Source organism: Dasypus novemcinctus, chromosome 9 (genome assembly GCF_030445035.2).
Source record: "Dasypus novemcinctus isolate mDasNov1 chromosome 9, mDasNov1.1.hap2, whole genome shotgun sequence".
In the NCBI taxonomy this organism is placed as follows: domain Eukaryota; kingdom Metazoa; phylum Chordata; class Mammalia; order Cingulata; family Dasypodidae; genus Dasypus; species Dasypus novemcinctus.
This window is the reverse complement of record NC_080681.1, coordinates 6,414,629-6,424,562: the sequence shown is the minus strand read 5'-3', so window position 1 is coordinate 6,424,562 and position 9,934 is coordinate 6,414,629. Positions and strand designations below refer to the sequence as shown.

The 9,934-nt window shown below is 48.2% G+C and overlaps 1 pseudogene; it reads left to right on the top strand.

The window, feature by feature from the left end:
• Positions 1–7,683: 7,683 nt before the first annotated feature.
• LOC101423637 (SNW domain-containing protein 1 pseudogene) lies at positions 7,684–9,253 on the top strand (annotated as a pseudogene).
• Positions 9,254–9,934: the final 681 nt, after the last annotated feature.

The window sequence follows — 9,934 nt, the reverse complement described above, 5'->3', positions numbered from 1 at the left end:
GGTTCACAGGTAAGGAGCAGGGTCGGGGCTGAGCGTGGGAAGATTCATCTTTTGCAGAGAGATCCAAGGCATTTTTTAAATCCCATTATAACCAATTGTTTTAGTCATTTACCACGCCCTAGATAGACACAGACATTCAGTGCAGATACATCTAAAGCGCAGCAAGAATAAACAGGTGAGAACTGCCTCCTCAGACGCGAGCAGGGTGGGCCGGACAAGGCAGCTCAGGGGCCTTGGCCTCCTTCAGGGCTCCCAGCCCTTCCCTCACTAGCCCAGCCCTTCCTTCCCTCACTAGCCCAGCCCTTCCCTCACTAGCCCAGCCCTTCTTTCAGGGTGAGCCCGAAAGGAAGTTCTTCCTTTAAAACCCCCAGCGCCCAGATTCACACCAGCACAGCAGTTCTCCATCCTCTAGTCTCAAACATTTTCATACAACAGAGCTCCTATCAGTCACGGTACCCTTTGCAGAACACCAAAATATTGATTTATTTAAGTCCAAAATACAGCCTATGGTTTAGTGCAAAATTACATATTTAGCTATTTTAAGTGTAAGTTGCTGAAAAATGTTAGGTTTAATTAAACGTACAGACACTAAAGCACAATATAGAGCCACAACCATAAGCCCAACCAAACACCTGCCCATTAAAAACAAACAAAACAAAACTCCAAGCTGTCAAACTAAGCACCGTTGGCATTGTCTGGCTCCATCAGTATTCATTTGCTACTTGCTAACTCTTTCTGTCATCTGCTAGCTCTGGCCAGGCGACAAGCAACACCAGGTGCCAAAGATTCAGTAAAAATGTAGAGAGAGAAAAAACTAAAGCTGAAGAAATTCTCCCCATTAAGTTAATTTTTCTGGGAATTTGTGTATTTCTTCATTCATCCAACTAAGATGGATTGAGCAGTTACTGCGTGCCAGGCACGGGGCCAAGTAGAGGAGACACAGAGAAGTCAGGTGCTGCCCTGCCTTCCAGGAGACGTCCAGCAGGCTAGATGGCCGAGAAAATGACCCCGCTGCGCCCCGGGGAAGAACGTGCTATGGTGGAAGCAGTGCAGGGTCCCCGGAGCCCAGGGGGAGGGTCTCTGCCCGGGCCCTGCCGAGGAGGAGCTGGGCAATGGAAGTCCTGAGAGAGAAACCCACATCATCTGAGCCAGCGCGTCCCTGAGAGTGGGTTTCTTAGGCTTGTAAGTGGTCACACAATGGGGCGAGGTGTAGGGCGGGGCGGGGGCACAGGGCCACAAAGTGCTGCTCGCAACGTTCACATTTTTAAAAAATTTATTGTCATTCAAAATACCACCTGCCATTACCAGAATTTTATAGAAGACGGTTTCATGTCAAAGGGAAAGAACAACATAATCGTGGGGAAAACACGCACACACACACACAACTGTCCTTTGGCATAAATTTAGCTTTGTGAAAACTCGTCTCAGAGCCACAAGCAAGGAAAAAAAAGGAGGGGGTCAGGTAGGTAGACAGCTGGGACCTCCTTCTTGCTGGGGCTAAGAAGGTTCTAGCGCCCCAGGTTTGTGGTAGCTGTGGGAATAGAGCCACCATTATGACCTTCCAGGGCCCTAGCCATTTTTTAGGGGAGAGATGGGGGAGATTTCTTCCATTAAAAAAAATATTTAAAATTGTATTTTGGGAAGTGGATGTGGCTCAACCAGTTGGGTGCCCACCTACCACATGGGAGGTCCCAGGTTTAGGTCCCAGCACCTCCTAAAGACGACGAGCAGACACTAAACCCACCGTAACGAGCTAGATGCCACATCCGCCACAGTGAGCAGACGTCACAGCCAGGGGAGTGGATGTGGCTCAGGCCATCGGGCACCCCCCAGATGGAAGGTTCTGGGTTCGGTTTCCAGTGCCTTCTGGAGAAGGCGAGCAAACAATGAGCAGAGGGACATGAGAGCCATGTGGGGACGGAAGGGATAAATTTTTAACAATTGTGTTTTATAGCTATGTTGATATAAAGACAAATATAATCTTTAATTCTAAGTCCATTGCTTTCCTTCTGATGTTAAGTTAAAGCATTTCTGTGGGCTCCTAAAAACACTGCGGGTCCAAGGCACTTGGCTTGCTGTGCCCAATGGAGAAGTCGGCTGTGACTGTCCTGAAAGGTCAGGCAGCCTCCAGTGGGGTGGGCCCGGCCCCAGAATCCCCACACCTGTTCTGCCTGTGGAAAAACCCGGCCCTGCGTGGAGAGTGGACCAGAGCCAGGCTGAGGAGGGACCACGGAGGTGTGCGTGTCTGGTAGAGGAGCACGGCCAGGACTGGACTGAAGCCTGCCCAGGCCCAGTGGGACATGCTGGCCTCCTCCCGCCTTGGCAGCAGGAAGCAGCCCCGATCTGCCCTTCTAGGAGAGCTGCCCGATGGTCAAGCGTCCTGGGTGTGCGTGGCCTGATGTGCATCGCAGCCACCCGGGTCAGACTAAGCTCCCCCACCAGGGCCCTGCCCCAAATCCTTCCTCTACGGTGGACTTGGACAACTCAGGCTGAATTTTAGTCTGTCTGTCCTTTTCTTGTCTAAGTCTCAGGTGTGTGCATCGGGGGGCAGGCACTGGGGACTGTGCCCCGAGCTCTTGACCTTGATTCTGCTCAAAGAAAGTCTTATCTAGGCTATGCAGGGCTAGGCGATGGGAGAAGGGCCACTTAAATGCTTGGGGCATTTGAGGTCACCGATGGGGAGATGAGAGGGGGAAAAAAGGGGGAAGAGAGACCGCGGAAAACCAGGAGGCCTAGTGGGAGCGCCTGGCCGGCACCCAGACATGGTTTGAAGGAAGGACACATCCTCGCAGTCAGCTCTGGTTTGTTGTCCTGGATTCCCTAGTTTAACCTCACACGTCTGAAGACAAATGCATAGCAATAAAAGTTGAGAGAATCAACAGAAAAAATGTGAATGTCTGAATGGAACAATGTTTAAGTGAGCAAAGGTGATTTTTGTGCTCTCTTCCAAAGTCCCCCCGCTTGTTTTTTTTAACAAGGAAGGATGACTTTATTCAAAGTGGTATGCAATAGAAAAGACTGGAAGGCTATCACAATGAGGGGGAGAGGGCTCGATTCAATTTTTACAGTGAAAAAGTACAAAGCTACAGAAAATCAGAAAGAATAGTATCATGAATACATATGTATTTCTCTCCTAGATTCGCTAGTTAACACTTTGCCACATCTGCTTTTTCTCTCTGCGTAGGTGTGAGTATGAATGATATATGAGCTGTGTATATCTACACTTTTATTTTTTTTTTGCCAAGTGATTTTAAAGTAAATTACAGACAACATGACACCTCACTCTAGAACAGGGGTTCTGAACCTTTTCTGTTCCACGGATCCCTTTACCAGTCAGGTGAAAACCATGGACCCCTTACTAAGTCCATATTATACTGTGTATTATTTAATAAATATATCACACCCGCACCAACATGTCCCCACAAGAGTAATGTTTTTTTGAATTTTCAATTCAAGCTCACGGACCCCCTGAGATCTTTTCACGGACCCCTGGTTAAGAGGCCCTGCTCTAGAACTTCTAAGAATAAAGGCATTCTCCTGCATTACCATTATCATAGCTAAGAAACTTAACACAATTGAATAGTATTATCCTATATATAGTTCAGTTGTCCCAAAAGCACCTTCTATGGCACTCTTTATAATTCAAGATCCGATCAAGTTCACTCATTACAATTTGGTTGTCGTGCCTTTTTATTCAGGTTTAATCTAGAAGAGTCCTACCCTTTCGTTTCCTTTCCTTTTCTTGTCTTTCTTGATACTGACAGTGTTAAAGATTTCTTGTCTTGTTGACTGGCCCACAGTCTGGACTTTGCTGTGTGTTTCCTCATGGTTATATTCCAGTTAAATGTTTGAGGCAAGAACACGACCCAGGCCATGGCGTGAGCTGCTCACCACTCACAGGGAGAGACCCAGACGTCAGTTCTCCAGTATTTATTTGAGTAAGGTCGTATCCATCAGAGCTCCACGTTGTAGAGATACCTTTTGACCTTTCTAATTAATAGTTACTCTATGGGTGTTAAAGTCTTTTTGAGGAGTAAAAATCTACTTTTTCAGGAAAAACCATCTCTCTTCCATTGTCCCATCAAAGACCCCACTGTTGGTGTGCCTTTCAGCTCACACCAGCCTCCAAAAGGCTCCTTGTATAGCACTCCATGATGGTAATCATCATCACAACGTTGCCTCCTGTTTTTGTTGCATCTCACAGTTTACAGAGCATTTTCACACATATTGCAGCTTTTGATTCTCCCCAAATTTCCTACTCATTTCCTATCCATTCTAAAATAAATAAGACTGCTTAGAATCATTCACTCTTTCATTCACTCATGAATGCCAGACACAGAGCTAGAAGCAGGAGGCTTGGAGGGGTGAGTAAGATGAATAAGACAGGCCTTCAGGGGGCTCAGATCTAGAGGAGGAGGCAAATACACAAAGCCTCACAATGCAGTGCAAGTGCAGCAGTAGAGAGGCAAGCTCTGGTGTAGAGAACACGGGATAATAGAAACCAACTCCAAAGGAATCACAGAGAAGTGGAAACTGAGCCTAGGGCCTACCTTATCCACTGTCATGTGAGAAAATATAGTCCGCCCTGGAGAGAGTGCTATGAGTTGGGTTTTCTATTACCTGCAGCCAAATGCATCCCAGCTGATAGTCGGACTGCCCTCCCATTGCAGATGAGGAAATTAAGGCCCCAGAACCAGAAATAAAATGATTTTGCCAAATGACACTCAGCTAATAGGAGCCTGAACTGGTTCTTGACCATGGGTGCCTGATTCCAAGTCCATGCTTACCTCCTTACCCTCCTCAGGACTCCTGGGGGAAGAGGGAGAGGCCCGATGGCCTCAGCCTCGGTTTGCTCCCTGGTTTTCCTCTCTTACACACAGGGCAGGGATGACCTGCAGGACGGTGCCAGTGACACTTATCAGGTAGTATGCGTGTTGGCTACTTACCCCCAGGCGGCGGAGCGTGGGCCCTCCAAGACAGGGAACAATTTCTTTAAGTGCAGAGGTGTTCATGTGGACAGGTGGTGAGAACGCAGAGTTACGCCAGCCCCAACAGATGAACACAGTCTGAAGACCACAAAGCGCCCCATAAATAATTCTCTATAAATAAGGACCCAAACGCCCATATTTCAGAGACTGATTGTGTGTGTAAAAGACTGAATGGCTCAGGGAACAGGAGGTAATGGATGGGAGGAATCTATTGGAGATGAGGCCAGAGAGTAGGCTCAATGTAGCAAAGAGTGAGGCTCACCAGCCTGCCGTGAATTTGAAGTATGGGGGCAATTAGGCTTGAGGTATTTGCAGGCAGAAGAAAAAAAAAGGTGAACTAAGCATCTCACTTCCATTTGCAAGCTTGATGCTGTGCGCCGTCACCCTCAATAGGAACTGTGAAATGACGCAGAGGGTCATCTTTGAGAGAGCAGGGCCTAGAGTCAGAACCACTCAAAGTACCTTCTGAGCTTTAACAGGGGCATCATCTATTTAGATAAACACAAAGCTCAAGAACTCTAAAAGCTTGGCTGCTGGCTGTCCCACCTCACCTTAAGGCCATCTTGCTAGTGCTGATGCAGCCTGCATTTGTGGTGTGTGTGTAGGGGATGTGGTGAGAGGGGGGCGAATGTGACATTTTTGCCAGCATTTGCCTTTTTGTGTCTTCTTGGGGTTTTTTTTTTGGTCTCCCCCCACTCCCTTCCGCTATTCTCCACCCCTACAATAAGCTGAGGCAGTGTAAGTTACAATTTATTAGCTGGTTGCTATGGGTTACACCAGTGCTCCACAGATATTCCCTTCAGAAATAGTAACATTTAATGTAATGTAAAACAGAACTACTGTATCAACACTTGGTTGGCTTCTGCTGGCTTGCAATATTATATCCTTTCCTGCTGAGATTGAAGCCTCCGGAAATTAGCTGGTGCTGTTATTTTATTATGATTACGGGTGTCTGCCATATCCCTTGTTTCTTGAAAAAGAGAACATGCAAACCCAGGGCGTGTGCAGGATCCAGGGTGCTGACTCTGTGCCAGGCAGTGCCTGGAGACCGGCTGCTTGTTTCATCGGCCCGTTCATTATTCAAAGCCGTCTCCTCGAAGCTGAGTCCCCAGGGGTTGCAGGCCAGTTACCATTTCAGAGAGGCCAGACGTAACTACCGGTGGATTTTGTTTATTTTGCTATCTATATAATATCCCTCGCAGGTTGGTTAGCAAAAATTTGTGGGGTGGAGCAGGTGTAGAGCAGTGGTTGAGCACCTGCTTTGCATATATGAGGTCCCGAGTTCAGTCTCAGGCATCTCCTAAAAAATAAAATAAAATAAAATTTGGGTTGGCAAATGTTTAGGGTGATGCTTAGTTGTAAGGATGATTTAAAAAGAAAAGGGTAAGGAGATGGCAACCCTGAGTGTAGCAATTCCATTTAAAAGAAACAGAAGAGAGATGGGTGTTTTCTATTCCTCTACATTCTCTTCTTTTTGTCCACTGTCACCACTCCACACCTTCTCCCAACCGCCAGCTTTCTCGCTTCTTCTCTGTCCTCACAGAGGTCCGCTCCTCTCCACAGGTAGGTCAGCAGGTCAGCCTACAAGCATGTGCTTGCCAGTCAGAGCCCACTCCTGGAGAAGGAGAGCTGGGATGTCTCGAAGCCCGGGTCCCAAGCCCAGCCCTGCAACGTACCTGCTTTGAGACCTTGGGCACGTCCCTTACCGTCTGGAACCTCGGCTAGCATGTCATAAAATGGGGATAACAGTACTTACTGTGCCCAGATATTTTAAGGATTAGAGCACACAAGGTTTTACCACCACTTACGAGTCTGGCTCAGTACAGGTGCTTAACAAGTGGTCCTGCTTGCTCTTTTACTTCTCTGGGGCATGGGACACGCGGTTTCCTGTGCCTCAGAGACTCTTGGTCAGCCCGTCCACGGGGGAAATTCTCGCTTTTCCTTCCAGACAGCGCAGATGCAACCTCCTTGTGAGAGCGGTCACCCTCTCGCCCCCCAGCACAGCGCCTCCCGCTCCCGGCTGCCGCAGCACCTTGACCAAGTCTCCACTCCAGTGGCCACTCTGGACCCCGGGCTCGGCTCACGGCCCTCCTCCACGGCAGGCGCCTTCCGGGCCGGCCCCCGTCTTCAGCTCTCTCTGACACAGTGCTCGGCACACGGGGCTGCTCCGTGCAGCTGCCGGATGAACAGGGAGGTGGAGAGGGAGCTGGCTCACTAGTCACGCTTCCCGGGCGCGGTGACTGGTAGAAACGCCACGGCTCCAGCGCAGGGGCGGGGGGCGGCCCCGGGACGGCGGAGGGCGAATGCCACGTGTCTAGGGACCAAAGGCCTGCAGCGGCAGGCGACCTGAGGCAGCTCGCCCGGCTTCACGAGGAGGCGGCTTACGACGTCCTGGGCCGGGACCTCGAGGCGGCGGCTCCGGGACGCCCACCAGCGCTGTCAGAGCTCGGCGTCTCCATTGCTGGCCTGCCTTCACCGAGCTGGGTTTTTTCTTCACGATAACTCTCCTTGGAGTCAGAAGTTGGCTCCACGGCAGGGTCTGCTTCTCTCTTTTTTAGGAAGGAAATAACCCCTTACAGCACTCCACACCCACGAGGCCCTTCGGCTAGGGCGCATGCGCATGATAGGCTCCTTCCTTCCTCCGAGGGAAAGACCCGCCCCCACGGTGCGTCACTTCCGGAAGAAGCGGAAGAAGATGGTGCTCGCCGGCTTTTTACCTGCACCCACCTGGCAATCTCAGGACCAGCTTGAGGCTGAGGAAAAGGCAAGATCCCAGAGATCAAAGCAGACCTCACTGGTCTCCTCCAGAAGAGTACCTCTCCCATACGGGTACCGGAAAGGCTGGACACCTCGGTTATTAGAGGGTTTTAGAGATGATGGAGATCCACGTGGCCCAGTATCCACAGGACATGGGACGAAAGGAAAAAAAATATCCAATGGACCGGCCATTCAGGTAGATGCTGTAGGAGAAATTAAATATCATGCAATTGCTCGACAAGGACAGTCAAAAGACACGGACATTTACAGTAAGTACACTGACCTGGTCCCCAAGGACGTTATGAATGCAGATGTCGCAGACCTGAGAAGACCTGAAGAAGAAGCAATTAAAGAGATAACAGAAAAGAGCAGGGTAACCTTAGAAAAATCTATGTCACAGAAAGTTGCTGCAACCATGCCAGTTCCAGCCTGTTCGTTATATCCAATACACGCCATCTCAACACAGAGTGGCTATCAATTCTGGAGCTAAACAGAGGGTTATTCAGATGGTGGAAATGCAGTAAGATCCAGTGGAGCTTCAAAGGTTCAAGATTAATTAGAAAATTTCCTGAGAACTACCTTCTCTTCCTGCACCTGTCATGCATTCTCCTAGCCAAAAGATGACCATGAAGGAACAATAAGAGTGGAAATTCCTCCTTTTATTTCATACTGGAAAAATGCAAAGAGTTATAAAATTCCATTAGACAAACATCTGACTGCTGATGGGAGAGCACTGCAGACAGTTCACATGAATAAAAATTTGGCCAAATTGGCTGAAGCCCTTTTGCTGATTGGAAAGCTTGTGAAGCTGTGGATCTGCATGCCCAAGTAGAGAGAAAGAAAGCTCAAAAAAGAAAAGGAGAACTATGAGGAGAAACTTAAATGAAATGGCCCAGAAAGCAGGGAGAGGAGAGCAGGGACCGAAACCCATGAGGAAAAAGAGCATGGGGATGCTAGTGACAGGGACGATATCCGACATGATAGGTGAAAAGAGCAGCAGCATGACTGCAAGCTTTCCAGGGCAGTTCCTGATAAGAGGTCAAAACTGCAGAGAAACGAAAATCAAGATATCAGTAAAGTCATTGTACTTGGTGTGCCCAATCCTTGGACTTCCAGTGAAGTTCAACATGACCAAAGGCTCTTCAACAAATCCAACGGTATGGACAGTGGTTTTGCAGGTGGAGATGAAATTTACAATGTTTAGGATCATGCCTGGAGAGGTGATAAAGATGTGGCCCAGAGGATTTATAGACCCAGTAAAAATCAGTACAAGGACATGTATGGTGATGACCTAGAAGCCAGAATAAAGACCAGTAGATTTGTTCCTGAAAAGGAATTTTTTGGTTCAGATAGAGAGGCCAAGAAGGATGGGTACAGTTTGAGGAGGATCCTTCTGGTTTGGAAACTTTTTGGAAGAAGCCAAACAGCATGGTGGCTCTAAAAGACCCTCAGGTAGCAGCCATCCCAAAGAACATGGGCACAAAGTCAAGAAGAGGAGGAAGGAATAGTGTACGTCTCTTTGAAGAAGTGAATGAACTATTACCCATAGCCCTAATGATCCAAGTCATTTGGGGAAATACTTCATAAATGGTCAGGATAAAAACCTATACAATGCCTGGTACGTGGTAGATAAAGTATCTGTTGAATGAATAAATGAATGAGTGCACACTGAGGCCAGCGGTGTGATTGGTTATCCAAGGTAACCTCACACCGATGTTGTTCCCTTCCTGACAGAGCCCCCACTGTGTTTGGCCATGTCCTTCTCCTCCCCGTTGTGTTTTCACTGAGCCATTCGTGGTACTTCCTTTCCCTGTGCTAGTAACTGGTATCAGAAAAGACTTGTGATGCAATTCTGGCCAGACTCATGAGGAGAAGTGTGTTGAGTGAGCCTGTGGGCATTTTTTTTCCCCTAAATGTTTTTATTTGAAACATGATTTCACCAAGTAAGGGCTTACTTTCCCCAGTCCAGATTAAAACAGAGCACAACAGGGGTAAACATCCGTTAGGCAGGACGATTTCAACACATAAACATTCTCCTGCACATTGTGGTTAGGGTCAATTTATTCATATAAACCGGTCTACAAAACAGTAACCCCAAACTACTAGTGTAGTACCAAAAGAAGTGGTCTTGATTTCATGTGCTGGGCAGTATGTTTTATAAATGCCTAAAGCTGGAAGAAGCACGAATG